The following is a 16,200-nucleotide window of genomic DNA, read 5'->3' as shown; positions in this document are numbered from 1 at the left end:
GGAGGTGAAGTGATAGGTTCTGGGAATGGGATGTCAAGATGTGTCATTTTAAATGGTGAGTTTTTAGGAAATGCTCTTCTCAGAGTGCCTCCCTTGGGCCTGATGGTTTGGCAGCTTTACATCCAGCACTTAGCTGCCCATCCCACTGGGATCCTCCCTCTGATCTCAGAATACTGAAAACGGCTTTACTGACAAAGGCAGCATTTAAAACCAGTCCCTACAATGAGCTGCTTAATGGTCAACCCCACCCAGGTGAGGACTCTGCCAGGTAGACACCCATCACATGAGTGTTAACTGAGGGGGTGGTACCCATGGGGAAATCACAATTAGAGAGTGCTAGGACCGGAGGGACTCATGAGGTGGGTTGGGTTGCTCCTCTTAGTGGGGAGATTGGGGCCCAGAGAGGTAACCCCCAGACAGGTGCACAGGGCTAGGCAGTGAACTATGAAGAGCAGATCCACATACCCAGGATACGGCTTTTCCCATCTTACCATTTATCATCTTAGATTCTTCTCTCCATTTTTTTAAAAAATAGATATTTATTGGAGTATAATTGCTTCACAATACTGCATTAGTTTCTGGTGTACAGCAAAGTGAATCAGCCATATGCATACATATGTCCCCATATCCCCTCCCTCTTGAGCCTCCCTCCTCTCCTCCCTATCCCACCCCTCTAGGTCATCACAAAGCACCAAGCTGATCTCCCTGTGCTACGTGGCTGCTTCCCACCAGCCAACTATTGTACATTCGGTAGTGTATATATGTTGATGCTACTCTCACTTCGCCCCAGCTTCCCCTTAGCACCCCGTGACCTCAAGTCCATTCTCTATATCTACATCTTTATTCCTGCCCTGCGACTAGGTTCATCAGTACCTTATTTTTTCTTTTAGATTCCATATATGTTAGCATACGGTATTTGTTTTTCTCTTTCTGACTTACTACACTCGGTATGACAGACTCTAGGTCCATCCACCTCACTAGAGATAGTTCAATTTCGTTTCTTTTTATGGCTGAGTAATATTCCATTGTATATATGTGCCACATCTTCTTTATCCATTCATCTGTCGATGGACATTTAGGTTGGTTCCATGTCCTGGCTATTGTAAATAGTGCTGCAGTGAACATTGTGGTACATGACTTCTTTTTTTACATCTTTATTGGAGTATAATTGCTTTACAATGGTGTGTCAGTTTCTGCTTTATAACAAAGTGATTTAGTTATACATATACATATGTTCCCATATCTCTTCCCTCTTGCATCTCCCGCCCTCCCACTCTCCCTATCCCACCCCTCTAGGTGGTCACAAAGCACCGAGCCGATCTCCCTGTGCTATGCGGCTGCTTCCCACTAGCTATCTATTTTACGTTTGGTAGTGTATATATGTCCATGCCACTCTCTCACTTTGTCACAGCTTCCCCTTCCCCTTCCCCATATCCTCAAGTCCATTCTCTAGTAGGTCTGTGTCTTTATTCCTGTCTTACCCCTAGGTTCTTCATGATATTTTTTTTTCTTAAATTCCATCTATATGTGTTAGCATACGGTATTTGTCTCTCTCTAGGTCCATCCACCTCATTACAAATAGCTCAATTTCGTTTCTTTTTATGGCTGAGTAATATTCCATTGTATATATGTGCCACATCTTCTTTATGCATTCATCTGATGATGGACACTTACATTGTTTCCATCTCCTGGCTATTGTAAATAGAGCTGCAATGAACATTATGGTACATGACTCTTTTTGAATTATGGTTTTCTCAGGGTATGTGCCCGGTAGTGGAATTGCTGGGTCATATGGTAGTTCTATTTTTAGTTTTTTTTGGTTTTGTTTTTGTGGTACGCGGGCCTCTCACTGCTGTGGCCTCTCCCGCTGCGGAGCACAGGCTCCGGACGTGCAGGCTCAGCGGCGGTGGATCACGGGCCCAGTCGCTCCGCGGCACTGGGGTTCCTTCCGGACCGGGGCACGAACCCGCATCCCCTGCATCGGCAGGCGGACTCTCAACCACTGCACCACCAGGGAAGCCCTATTTTTAGTTTTTTTTTTTTTTTTAACATCTTTATTGGGGTATAATTGCTTTACAATGGTGTGTTAGTTTCTGCTTTATAACAAAGTGAATCAGTTATACATATACATATGTTCCCATATCTCTTCCCTCTTGCGTCTCCCTGCCTCCCACCCTCCCTATCCCACCCCTCCAGGCGGTCACAAAGCACCGAGCCGATATCCCTGTGCCATGCGGCTGCTTCCCACTAGCTATCTACCTTACGTTTGTTAGTGTGTATATGTCCATGACTCTCTCTCGCCCTGTCACAGCTCACCCTTCCCCCTCCCCATATCCTCAAGTCCGTTCGCCAGTAGGTCTGTGTCTTTATTCCTGTCTTACCCCTAGGTTCTTCATGACATTTTTTTTTCTTAAATTCCATATATATGTGTTATCATACGGTATTTGTCTTTTTCTTTCTGACTGACTTCACTCTATATGACAGACTCTAGGTCTATCCACCTCATTACAAATAGCTCAATTTCGTTTCTTTTTATGGCTGAGTAATATTCCATTGTATATATGTGCCACATCTTCTTTATCCATTCATCCGATGATGGGCACTTAGGTTGTTTCCATCTCCTGGCTATTGTAAATAGAGCTGCAATGAACATTTTGGTACATGACTCTTTTTGAATTTTGGTTTTCTCAGGGTATATGCCCAGTAGTGGGATTGCTGGGTCATATGGTAGTTCTATTTTTAGTTTTTTTTTTTTTTTTTTTTTTTTTGCGGTGCATGGCCCTCTCACTGCTGTGGCCTCTCCCGCTGCGGAGCACAGGCTCCGGACGCGCAGGCTCAGCGGCAGTGGCTCACGGGCCCAGCTGCTCCGCGGCATGGGGATTCCTCCCGGACCAGGGCACGAACCCGCGTCCCCTGCATCGGCAGGCGGACTCTCAACCACTGCACCACCAGGGAAGCCCTATTTTTAGTTTTTTAAGGAACCTCCATAGTGTTCTCCATAGTGGTTGTATCAATTTACATTCCCACCAAGAGTGCAGGAGGGTTCCCTTTTCACCACACCTCTCCAGCATTTATTGTTTGTAGATTTTTTGATGATGGCCATTCTGACTGGTGTGAGGTGATACCTCACTGTAGTTTTGATTTGCATTTCTCTAATAATTAGTGATGTTGAGCATCTTTTCATGTGCCTCTTGGCCATTTGTATGTCTTCCTTGGTGAAATGTCTATTTAGGTTTTCTGCCCATTTTTTAACTGGATTGTTCGTTTTTTTTTTATATTGAGCTCTGTGAGCTATTTGTATATTTTGGAGATTAATCCTCTGTTGTTTCATTTACAAATATTTTCTCCCATTCAGAGGGTTGTCTTTTTGTCTTGTTTATGGTTTCCTTTGCTGTGCAAAAGCTTTTAAGTTTAATTAAGTCCCATTTGTTTATTTTTATTTCTATTACTCTAGGAGGTGGGTCAAAAAAGATCTTGCTGTGATTTATTTCAAAGAGTGTTGTTCCTATGTTTTCCTCCAAGAGTTTTATAGTGTCTGTTTTTTTTTTTTTTTTTTTTTGTGGTACGCAGGTCTCTCACTGTTGTGGCCTCTCCTGTTGCGGAGCACAGGCTCTGGACGCGCAGGCTCAGCGGCCATGGCTCATGGGCCCAGCCGCTTCGCGGCATGTGGGATATTCCCAGACCGGGGCATGAACCCGTGTCCCCTGCATCGGCAGGTGGACTCCCAACCACTGTACCACCAGGGAAGTCCCTATAGTGTCTGGTTTTAATTTAAGTCTTTAATCCATTTTGAGTTTATTTTTGTGTATGGTGTTAGGTAGTGTTCTAATTTCATTCTTTTACATGTAGCTGTCCAGTTTTCCCAGCCTCACTTATTGAAGTGGCTGTTTTTTCTCCAGTGTATGTTCTTGCCTCCTTTATTGTAAATTAGGTGCCTACATGTGTGTGGGTTTATCTCTGGGTATTCTATCCTGTACCATTGATTTATATTTCTGTTTTTGTGCCAGTACCATACTGTGTTGATTACTATAGCCTTGTGGTATAGTTTGAGGTCAGGGAGCCTGATTCCTTCAACTTTGTTTTTCTTTCTCAAGATTGCTTTGGCTATTCGAGGTCTTTTGTGTTTCCATACAAATTGTAAAAGTTTTTGTTCTAATTCTGTGAAAAATGCCACTGGTAGTTTGATAGAGGTTACATTGATTCTGTAGATTGCTTTGGGTAGTATAGTCATTATCACATTGTTGATTCTTCCAATCCAAGAACATGGTATATTTCTCCATCTGTTTATGTCATCTTTGATTTCTTTCATCAGTGTTCTATAGTTTTCTGAGTACAAGTCTTTTGTCTCCTTAGGCAAGTTTATTCCTAGGTATTTTATTCTTTTTGTTGCAGTGGTAAATGGGAGTGTTTCCTCGATTTCTCTTTCTAATTTTTCATTGTTGGTGTATAGGAATGCAAGAGATTCGTGTGCATTAATTTTGTATCCTGCAACCTTACCAAATTCATTGATTAGCTCTAGTAGTTTTCTGGTGGCATCTTTAGGATTTTCTATGTATTGTATCATGTCATCTGCAAACAGTGATAGTTTTACTTCTTCTTTTCTTTTTCTTTTTCTTCTCTGATTGCCATGGCTAGGACATCCAAAACTAAGTTGAATAAGAGTGGTGAGAGTGGACATCCTTGTCTTGTTCCTGATCTTAGAGGAAATGCTTTCAGTTTTTCACCATTGAGTATGATGCTTGCTGTGGGTTTGTCATATATGGCCTTTATTATGTTGAGGTAGGTTCTCTCTATATCCATTTTCTGGAGAGTTTTTACCATAAATTGGTGTTGAATTTTGTCAAAAGCTTTCTCTGCATCTATTGAGATGATCATACGGTTTTTATTCCTTAATTTGTAAATGTGGTGTATCACCTGATTGGTTCGTGTATATTGAAGAATCCTTGCATCCCTGGGATAAATCCCACTTGATCGTGGTGTGTGGTCCTTTTAATGTGCTGTTGGATTCTGTTTGCTAGTATTTTGTTCAGCATTTTTGCATCTATGTTCATCAGTGATATTGGTCTATAATTTTCTTTTTTTGTGATATCTTTTTCTGGTTTTGGTATCAGGGTGATGGTGGCTTTATAGAATGAATTTAGGAGTGTTTCTCCCTCTGCAGTTTTTTGGAAGAGTTTGAGAAGGATCAGTGTTAGCTCTTCTCTAAGTGTTTGATAGAATTAGCCTGTGAAGCCATCTGGTCCTGGACTTTTGTTTCTTGGAAGATTTTTAATTATGGTTTCATTTTCATTACTTGTGATAGGTCTGTTTATGTTTTCTAATTCTTGCTGGTTCAGTTTTGGAAAATTGTACCTTTCCAAGAATTTGTCGATTTCTTCATGGTTATCCATTTTATTGGCATATAGTTGTTTGTAGTAGTCTCTTATAATCCTTTGTATTTCTGTAATGTCAGTTGTGATTTCTCCTTTTTCATTTCTAATTTTATTGATTTGTGTCATCTCCCTTTTTTCTTGATGAGTCTGGCTAAGGGTTTATCAATTTTATTTAGCTTCTCAAGCAACCAGCTTTTAGTTTTATTGATCTTTACTGTTGTTTTCTTTGTTTCTGTTTCATTTGTTTCTGCTCTGATCTTTATGATTTCTTTCCTTCTACTGCCTTTGGATTTTCTTTGTTCTTCTTTCTCTTGTTGTTTTAAGTGTAGGGTTAGATTGTTTATTTGAGATTTTCTTGTTTCTTGAGGTGAGATTGATTTGCTATAAACTTCCCTCTTAGAACAGTTTTTGCTGTGTCCCATAGGTTTTGGGCTGTTGTGTTTTCATTGTCACTTGTTTCTGTGTATTTTCTTAATTTCTTCTTTGATTTCTTCAGTGATCTCTTGGTTATTTAGCAGTGTACTGTTTAGCCTCCATGTATTTGTGTTTTTTACAGTTTTTTTTTTTCCTGTATTGATTTCCAATCTCATAGTGTTGTGGTCAGAAAAGATGCTTGGTACAATTTCAACTTTCTTAAGTTTTCTGAAGGCTTGATTTGTGACCCAAGATCTGATATGTCCTGGAGAAAGTTCCATGTGCACTTGAGAAGAAAGTGTATTCTGCCACTTTCGGGGGAAATGGTCTATAAATTTCAATTAAATCTATCTGGTCAATTGTGTCATTTAAAGCTTGTGTTTCCTTATTTATTTTCTGTTTGGATGATCTGTCCATTGGTGTAAGTGGGGTGTTAAAGTCCCCTACTATTATTGTGTTACTGTCAGTTTCTCCTTTCATGGTTGTTAGCATTTGTCTTACGTATTGAGATGCTCCTATGTTGGGTGCATAAACATTTATAATTGTTATGTCTTCTTCTTGGATTGATCCTTTGATCATTATGTAGTGTCCCGTCTTATCTCTTGTAACAGTCTTTATTTTAAAGTCTATTTTACTTGATATGAGTACTGCTACTCCAGCTTTCTTTTGATTTCCATTTTCATGGAATATCTTTTTCCATCCCTTCACTTTCAGTCTGTATGTGTCCCTAGGTCTGAAGTGGGTCTTTTGTAGACAGCATATATATGGGTCTTGTTTTTGTATCCATTGAGCCAGTCTGTGTCTTTTGGTTGGGGCATTTAATCCATTTACATTCAAGGATATTATCGATATGTATGTTCCTATTATCATTTTCTCAATTGTTTTGGGTTTATTTTTGTAGGTCTTTTTCTTATTTTGTGTTTTCCACCTAGAGAAGTTTCTTTAGTATTTGTTGTAAAGCTGGTTTGGTGGTGCTGAATTCTCTTAGCTTTTGCTTGTCTGAAAAGCTTTTGATTTCTCCATTGAATCTGAATGAGATCCTTGCTGGGTAGAGTAATCTTGGTTGTAGGTTTTTCTCTTTCATCACTTTAAGTATATCCTGCCACTCCCTTCTGCCCTGCAGAATTTCTGCTGAAAAATCAGCTGATAACCTTATGGGAATTCCTTTGTATGTTATTTTTTTTTCCCCTTGCTGCTTTTAATATTTTTTCTTTGAATTTAATTTTTGTTAGTTTGATTAATATGTGTCTTGGTGTGTTTTTCCTAGGATTTATCCTGTATGAGACTCTTTATGCTTCCTGGACTTGGGTGACTATTTCCTTTCCCATTTTAGGGAATTTTTCAGCTATAATCTCTTCAAATATTTTCTCAGACCCTTTTTCTCTTCTTCTTCTGGGACCCTTATAATTCAAATGTTGGTGTGTTTAGTGTTGTCCCAGAGGGCTCTGAGATTGTCTTCAATTCTCTTCATTCTTTTTTCTTTATTCTGCTCCTCGGCAGTTATTTCCACCATTTTGTCTTCCAGCTCACTTATTTGTTCTTCTGCTTCAGTTATTCTGTTATTGATTCCTTCTAGTGTATTTTTCATTTCAGTTATTGTGTTGTTTATCTCTGTTTGTTCTTTAGTTCTTCTAGATCTTTGTTAAACATTTCTTGTATTTTCTTAATCCAACCCTCCATTGTATTTCTGAGATTTTGGATCATTTTTACTATCATTACTCTGAATTCTTTTTCAGGTAGATTGCCTATTTCCTCTTATTTATTTGGTCTTATAGGTTTTTACCTTGCTCCTTCATCTGTGACATATTATTTTTGCTGTCTCTCTCTCTCTCTTTTTTTTTTTTTTTTTTTAATGAGTGGGATTGTGTTCTTGTCTTACTGGTTGTTTGGCCTGAGGCTTCCAGCACTGGAGTTTGTAGGCTGTTGGGTAGAGCTGGGTCTTGGTGCTGAAATGAGGACCTCCCTGAGACCTCACTCTGATGAATATTCCCTGGGCCCTGAGGTTCTCAGTTAGTCCAGTGGTTCGGACTCGGAGCTCCCACTGCAGGAGCTTTGGCCCGACCCCTGGCTTGTGAACCAAGATCCCACAAACTGTGTGGTGGCAAAAAAAAAAAAAAAAGAGAACAATAGCAAAGTAAAAAATAAAATTAGACTAGGAAACTAACAGATATGTTAAAATATAAAAATAAAAACATAGATGAATCAACAACCAGAAGGTACAACAGTACCATAGTAGTAAAAAGGAGGACGAGGAGGAGGAAAAAAAAAAAAAAAGAAGAAAGAAAGAAAAAAAAAAGAAAAAAAAGGGGGAAAAGTCCTTGGCTGTGGAGGGTGGGGCCTAAGCAAGGGCGCGGTTTGGACGGTGGGCGGGGCCTATGCTCAGGACCCACAGGGCTGGAAAAGGCCCTGGGGGCTGTAGGGGGTGGAGCTTAGGCTCAAGGAACAGAAGGGGCCCAGGTGTGTGCCCAACCCCTGGTCTCAGAGGGCGGGGGACCTCACCTGGGAGCCCAGCAAGCTTCCTGGGCTCGAGTGGGTGGGGCAGATGCCCTCCTCTCCTCTCCTGCTCCTCTGGTCCCTGGAGGGCCCCTCCCACCTGCCTCTCCTGATCTCCCCTGCCTCCCTTCTATGCCCCCAGCACCCATGCAGCCTGGACAGGGCTTTGGAGTGGGGGTACAGGCCTGGAAACTCAGCAGGATCCCCGGCCCAACTGGGCCAGGCGATCGCCCTCTGCTCCTCTCCTGCTCTTGCAGGAGGGTCCTTCCCACCTGCCTCTCCTGATCTCCCCGGCCTTAGAGGTGCTGATCTTGTCTGGCCTCCATTTCTCCTCCCCCTTCAGTCCCCCCACATCCTACTGGTTCACTTGTGGGTTCCTCCCATCTCCTTGGGCGTCAGGGTACCCCACCAGCACATGCCCTATTTGTGGGGAGACGCTAACTCAGTGTCTTCCCACACCATCATCTTGACTCTGCCCCCTTCTGTTTTTTTTTCCTGGCCTTCTCTTTCTGTTTTCCTAGGTGTTTTTTTTTTCCCCCGACTCCATCTGTATTAGTTAAGGTTTTCCAGAGGAACAGAATCAATAGGATATATAAGATATCTCTTTATATATACTTGCTGTCTTTGACACAGATTCATGCACTGCTTACCACTGTTTTGCTATCATGTGATGACTGCAGAAACCATCCTTAAACTGCAGCCCCACACACAATTTTTGTACTTTCATATGACCTACCCAAAGGTGTCCTTTTTAAGTCTTATTTGTAATAATATTTATAATGACATATAATACGAAGTAAATGGAAATGTTCATTGTGAGCATAAAAAAACTCTATCTACCTATCTATCTATTTATGGATGTCTCACTTCAGGCATTCAGGCAGAGAGAGAATTCAACCTTCCTCTGCCTTTTTGTACTGTCTGTGCCCTCAGTGGACTGGATGGTGCTCACCCACATTGGGAACGACCATCTGCTTTACTCAGTCCACCAATTCAAATGCTAATCGCTTCCTGAACCACCCTCACAGACACACCCAGAAATCATGCCTAACCACGCATCCGGGTATCCTGTGGCCCAGTCAAATTGACCCATAAAACTAACCATGACACCATCTTCTCCTATTTCCTTCATTTTCCATTTTGTTTTTGTTGTCTTGGGTCTTATGACTTTAAGCCTGTGTTTTGCCTTGACTGAGGCTCTCAGGCTGGAAAAGATTGTTAATAGGCTTGAAGAATCCGTTTAAGTGAATACAGTGACTGTTAGTTTGTGATCTATAGTTCTAAAGTACAAAAAATTAGGTGAAAAGTAGGAAAAATTAATAGGGAAACCAATAAAAAGGAAACCCAAAGTTAAAAATTCTGAGCTCCTTCACAGAGGCAGATGCTGTAAGATGGAGGGGGAGTGAGGCTGGTGTTCTCAAAACTCTTCATAGATGGGAACAGATGATTTTAGACAACTAGAGTGAAAACTCATTTGAGAAAAACTTCTTGTGGCATCTCAGTAGGAGAACATTTTTATCAACGGGATGGTTATTGCCTGCCTGGCTGGAATTTTTATATTCTGCATCATTCTATTTGAAATCATGAGGATTTGACCAGAGGATATTTCTTTCCATTTGTAGGACATTTTGTATTTGGGATAATACCTTTTTCTCAAACATTTTAGGATGTCAAAATGTATTAAAGTGACATGTATTTTCCCCTTAGATCTTACCAAACCAATTCCTATAAAAGCAGAAAAAAGATAAAATGTAGATCTGAATGTATTTTTGTTCAATTTCTTTTCTGTTTTCTTAACCTTCCTGGAGTGAGTAGATTATCACAAAATTGTCTAGGGGGCCAAAGTCTATGTTCTGGCTTAGGGAAAATGACACCTCTTAAAGGGCTCGTTAAGAGGCTATAGTGGATATTAGTTTTGTTGTTTTGGTTTCTTTTTTGGTGCTCAGCATCTATTCACCCTTTGTCCCATATTCCTATCTCCCTTTTGTCTCATATTCAAATCCTGCTGTTATAAAGGAATCACCTCTTTCCCATGCTCAGATCTTGTAGTTAAATGAAGCTGGTCCCACTCCCAGCTCTAGGGGTGGAACATATGACCCAGACTTAAGCCATTGTGCACATGGTATACTCCTGCCTATAACTGTTGGTTTGAGATTGGCATATGACCCTGTACAGCCAATGAGACTGTTGAGGGAGGAAGATGCACTGTTTTTGCATTTTAACTTGAAAGGACATGGGCTGTAGCTATAGACAGGCATAAAGGGAAAGCCTATTTGAGTGTGAACCAACACAGAAGGTGAAACCTGATAGGAAACAGAAAATGTTTGCATGTACTCAGAGGAGATTTAGACAATTGGACAGTTTGGGGATAAATTCATGAAGATAAATGTGGGTAGAATAGTGACCCCCCAAAGGTAGATTGAGGTCCCAACACTTGATACCTGAGAATGTGATCTTATTCAGAAATAAGGTCTTTGCAGATGTAATGAAGATGTAAGTTAAGGTGAGGTCATACGGTAACAGGGTAGGCCCTTAATCCAAGATGATTGGTGTCCTGATAACAAGAGGAGGAGCGATACAGAGAGACATACAAAGCGAGGAGTATGCCATATGAGGACACAGACATACACAGGAAAAATGGCCATGTGACCATCAAGGTAGAGATGTTACTACGAGACAAGAAATGCCAAGGTTGCTGGCAAGCAGTAGAAGGTTAGGAAGGGGCAAAGAAGGATCCTCCCCTAGAGGCTTCAGAGGGTGCGTGGCCTTGCTGACACTTTGATTTCAGACTGTGAAACAATCAATTTCCAGAACTGTGAGACAATAAATTTCTCTTGTTTAAAGCCACCGAGATTGTGGTACTTTGTTATGGCAGCCCTGTGAAATGAATACAGTTAAGTGTACAGAAGACTTAGCATGTGAAGAAAGACTTTTTTTTTTTAACTCCAAGGAAAATAAAAACTTGTTCCGGAAAAGGGAAAGTAACCACGTGACTTAACTGTTAAGAATTTAATAGAGTACTATAAATATTGATGTTTAATCTTACCAAAATTATAATATACTGGAAAGTATATATGTGTGGTGGGGTCTGTGTGTGTGTGTGTGTGTGTGTGTGTGTGTGTGTGTGTGTATGAAATCATCTTTCACAGTGCAAAGTCAATATAAAATGCCTAAACTGAAGTGTCAGGAAGTAGCAACATACACACATTATTCAGAAACATGAAGGTAAAGGGTAAATGATTCAGTTAAAAGAGCTGAAAGTCACTGCCTCTTGGGAGCAGGAAACAGGAGGTAGGCACTGCTGGGACTGCTGTGTTTTTGGAATGAGACAGAACTATTTGACTCTTTAAGCTATGTGTACGAATAACTTTCATATTAAGAAAAGGTACTTTAAAAAGGAAAGGAAAAATGGAATCTATGAAGCAAATTACTTGTAGAACTAAGGAATGTGCTGACCTTAGACAAAAGTAGAAAATAGAATACATTTATTTTGGGGGCTAGTTATCCATTGATCTACATCTGTTTCCTGAGCAGTGGGGGAGGAGGGCATAGGGGAGGGTCAGAGTTCTTTTATAAATCCTTCACGTCTCCCTTTGTCCCATATTCAAGTCCTGCTTTTATATAGAAATGAGAACTTCTGTTACCTTGAGTTTCTAATTACAGTCTAAAACCATAAAGTTCATTTTAACGGGGATCTTTCCTTAAAACTGAAGGAGGTTCTCAAGGTGAATGGCATACATATATGTTTCCTGGGAGTGGGAGTTACAGGCACTTCAAAAAAAATTTATTTATTTATGTCTTTGTTGGGTCTTCTGCGGTGCACGAGCTTCTCTTGTGGAGCATGGGCTCTAGGTGCGTGGGCTTCAGTAGTTGCGGCATGTGGGCTCAGTAGTTGTGGCTCGCAGGCTCTAGAGTGGAGGCTCAGTAGTTGTGGCGCACGGGCACAGTTGCTCCGCGGCACGTGGGATCTTCCCGGACCAGGGCTTGAACCCGTGTCTCCTGCATTGGCAGGCGGATTCTTAACCACTGCGCCACCAGGGAAGCCCTACAGGCACTTTCTTATCCCACTGGAATTCTGAGTCAGATTCATTTCTGACTAGTAGCTGAGAGCTGAGTGTACTTGGCCTCTTACAGTGATCTTAAGGCAGAGGCCCTCTCAGTCCTTGACCCCAGCCTGTCCTTAATCCTCCTGGAGGGAAGCGTCCAGCCTGCACTGGTGCTTTTCACCGTCAGAGGGCAGTAGGGCCTCAAGTGCCCAGGGAAGGAGGGGGAAAGATGCTTAGCACCTGGAGAGTAGGAGGAAGTGTCTCACAGTGTTTGCACTTAAAGCATGTTGGTAGCTAGATATTGCATTGGCAGAAATGGTGCGTTTTCTTCTAAATTTTGTGCCAATCCAAAAAGTCAGGAAGTTTGATTTTAATGCATTTGCCATGGCTATCTATTTCACTAGGAGCCAGGAATTTATTAGGAAAACGAAGAGAATTGAAAGAATAAGTTTAGACTGGCATTTCCCCATTTTCCTACTTATAGAATAGATTCGGTACCTATTCTGAAAGAACACGGTGTCAGCTCGAATGATGCTCTGCTTTCTTCCCTATTATTCTAAAATAGATGTGCTTCTTACACGCATGGATAGGCCATTTACCTTTTATTTGTATCTCAGGGACAAATCTGGCTTATTAGCGCGGTTATTTGTAAGCGGCTAACCTGGTTCCCTGTGCTGTTGTAACACTATCTTGATGGGTTGCTGTGAAAATGTGAAGATGTCTGTCAGGCAGGAAAAATTATGTAAAAATGATGTGGGTACAGAAAATGGGATCGACAAAATGTAATAAACTCCTCCTGGGCTGAAGAGCAGAGCTGCATATGTAATGAAGTACTTTAGGATTACGTCACCTTTTATATAACATCTGGCAGTGACTTTTATTTCAGAGCTCATTTGAAGAAGCCAGGCTCTTTTCTTCTCCCCAAGACTGCCTTTATCTGAAAGAAGAAAGAAAGAACTGTTAGATTTTGCATGCAAAGAAAGCCAGAGTGGCTAGATAATTCCCTTAGGGTAACGGAGAAAGGAAAAAGAAATTGAAAAAGGTCAGGTGAACACAGCAGAAGGAATGAAGAGGTTTGTGTGATTCTTAGTGAAATTGGACCAGTCTAAGCAACCAGACAGGTAATCTGGGTGACTCTACCCTTCCCTCTTCCCTCCGCTGCCTCTATAGACCTGACCCAAGAATGCTTGGGAAAGAATGTTTCCTTAAATATTTTGTCTGAAGTAAGAGATTGAGAAAATTATTGAGATGATGTAGGTAAATCCTAACATTTCTTCCTTTGGCTTTGAAGGAAAAAGAGGTTTCCTCTAAACCAACACCTTTCTCCCCTAGTTATAGCCAGACTTTCTGATCTATCACAATAGATTATTCAGTTGATCAGCTCACCATTTAAATTTGCCTAGACAGACAATGGTGAAAGGTCTTCAGTGACATTGAATGGGACTTCATTCCTTTGAAGGCAGGAACCAGGAGGGGAGAAGACCCTCTTTGCACCTCCCCTTTCTCCTCTCTCATAGCTTCTCTGAGCATGCTCCCCTCTGTACAACCTGGACCCTGCTAAATCATGTTTGCCAGCCTCATTGTATTCCTTCATCATTTTTTAAAAGTCTTTCATTCTTGCTTTAACCTTAGAAATGCCCTTTCCTGTATTTCAAGGCCATGTCTACAATTCAGAAGACGTGGTGTCTTTACTTTTCTACCTAATGCATTCCCAACAATGTGTTTGCAAGTCAGTTGGATGTTTGAAAGTTGAACAATAGATTTGCATGTTGTCAGGAAGAATTTGTTCTCAGGGAGCTAAAGTATTTGATGAAATCCCTAATTATGGCTTCTGCCAGTGCCACCTCCCTCAGGTCTTGGCAGCCCTGTGAGTGGGTAAGAACAGGCACATGGGCTGGAGTGGGTGGCAGCTGCCAGTCATTGTGGGCTGGGGAAGTTGATCCAGGAATCTCTCCTTTCAAGACTTAGCTTTCCTTCTCTCAGCTCAGCTTGGAAGGGCAAGGGCTGCAGTAAGAGGATCTGGTTCTCACCCCACTCCCAAGACTAACTACATGTGACCCCTCTGAGGTGCTGGACAAGGACTTAGTGGAGCAGTGACATGGACGGGGTTGATCAAAGGGTACCCTCAGGGTTGGGGATCCTGTGTGAGCTGGCAAACTCCAGACTCTGTGGCCCATGATCTCTGCAGTCCTCAGTGGCAGAGGGTGGCCCTTCAACTTGGCCATGTAGACTCATCTATAGCGTTATGGGGAAGAAGTGCTAGGGGAGGAGATTCTTCTGTTGTCTCAACTTGGACCTGGCCCCTCCTCCCAGTAGCTGCGGCTGCCTGACATGAGATAATTCTATCATTATTCTAAGGCAATTTAGGAAAGACTGAATTTTGAGTATGAAATGTTTGAAGATGTCAGTGTTGGATAGTTGATAGTGTGGTAGCCTGGACATAACATACATACGTGACGTGCAACCCCAAAACTTAGCATCATAAAGCAACAACATTTAATTATATCTCATTTTGTGGGTCAGGAATTTGGGCAGTGCTTGGCTGGGTGGCTCTTCTGCTCCACCTGGCATTGACAGAGGTTACTTGGTGCTCTTCAGTTGATGGCTGGTTTGGGCTGAGGGTTCAAGATGATTTTACCCACATGCTTGATGTCTTGATAGGAATGGCTTTGGCCCTTTTTCCCCTCTCCATGCAGTTTTAGGGCATCTCCACATGCTGTCCCTGGGAGGGCAGTTAAATTTTTACACAGTGCCTTGCTTAGGACTCTAGAAGAACAAGGAGAAAGCCACCAGTTCTCTTAAAGACTGGAGTAGGAATTGACATAGCACCAATTGTGCCATACTCCACTGGTCAAAGGAGTCACAGGGCAACCCAGAATCTAGAAGAATGGAAACAGATGCCACCTCCCAAGGAGAGGCATGTCAAGAATTTGTGGCCATCTTTTTTTTTTTTTGCGGTATGCGGGCCCCTCACTGTTGTGGCCTCTCCCGTTGCGGAGCACAGGCTCCGGACGCGCAGGCTCAGCGGCCATGGCTCACGGGCCCAGCCGCTCCGCAGCATGTGGGATCTTCCCGGACGGGGGCACGAACCCATGTCCCCTGCATCGGCAGGCGGACTCTCAACCACTGTACCACCAGGGAAGCCCTGTGGCCATCTTTGATCTACCACATGTGGGTTGCATAAATACAGACCATGTGGAAGTGGAGGAACAGAGAATATGGGGATGAGGGGGGACTCTCCCTTGTCTTTGCTTCCTAACTAGGAATTATAGTTTTTCCAAGGGTATTGGGTTCATTGGGAAGACTAAGGTCACCTTTCTGCTGCTACCTGAGGAAAATGTACTTCTGCTGAATGAGGGCAGTACTGAGGTTTGTGTCCCCCTTTGTGCTTTTGGTTCAAAGCAAAGCTCTTGTTAAAGTGCTTAGCAGCACTGATGGTGGGTGCACTGGAGAAACATAAGTGGGTAATGTCTGAAGGAACTTTGGAGATGATCTTGGCAAGTTTCCAAAGGAAGAGTTGTAACATTTCTCATTTTCTCTGCTGTTTCACACAGCTGTGCCAATGACTAAACAAGCAATGGATTAAGCAGATTTTCAGATTTTTCTTTTTTATATAGAGTAGAGGAGGGGAAAAAGAGAGAATTTTTTTTCAGCCTAATGTAACTACTTATAATTTCCTTTGTCTATAAATTCAATACAAGATCCTAGAAAAAGTCTTAGTAAAAAAGACAACAATAGTATGTTTTTCACTATTACAGATATGATACAATACTGGCAGTGTCCTGGGGTCCTCTTTCAGACACTCATTTAATTTAATTATTTTATTTTATTTTATTGAAGTATAGTTGATTTACAATGTCATGTTAGTTTCAGGT

Source organism: Lagenorhynchus albirostris, chromosome 3 (genome assembly GCF_949774975.1).
Source record: "Lagenorhynchus albirostris chromosome 3, mLagAlb1.1, whole genome shotgun sequence".
NCBI lineage: Eukaryota > Metazoa > Chordata > Mammalia > Artiodactyla > Delphinidae > Lagenorhynchus > Lagenorhynchus albirostris.
The sequence above is the reverse complement of the archived record's forward strand: the minus strand, read 5'-3'. Positions refer to the sequence as shown.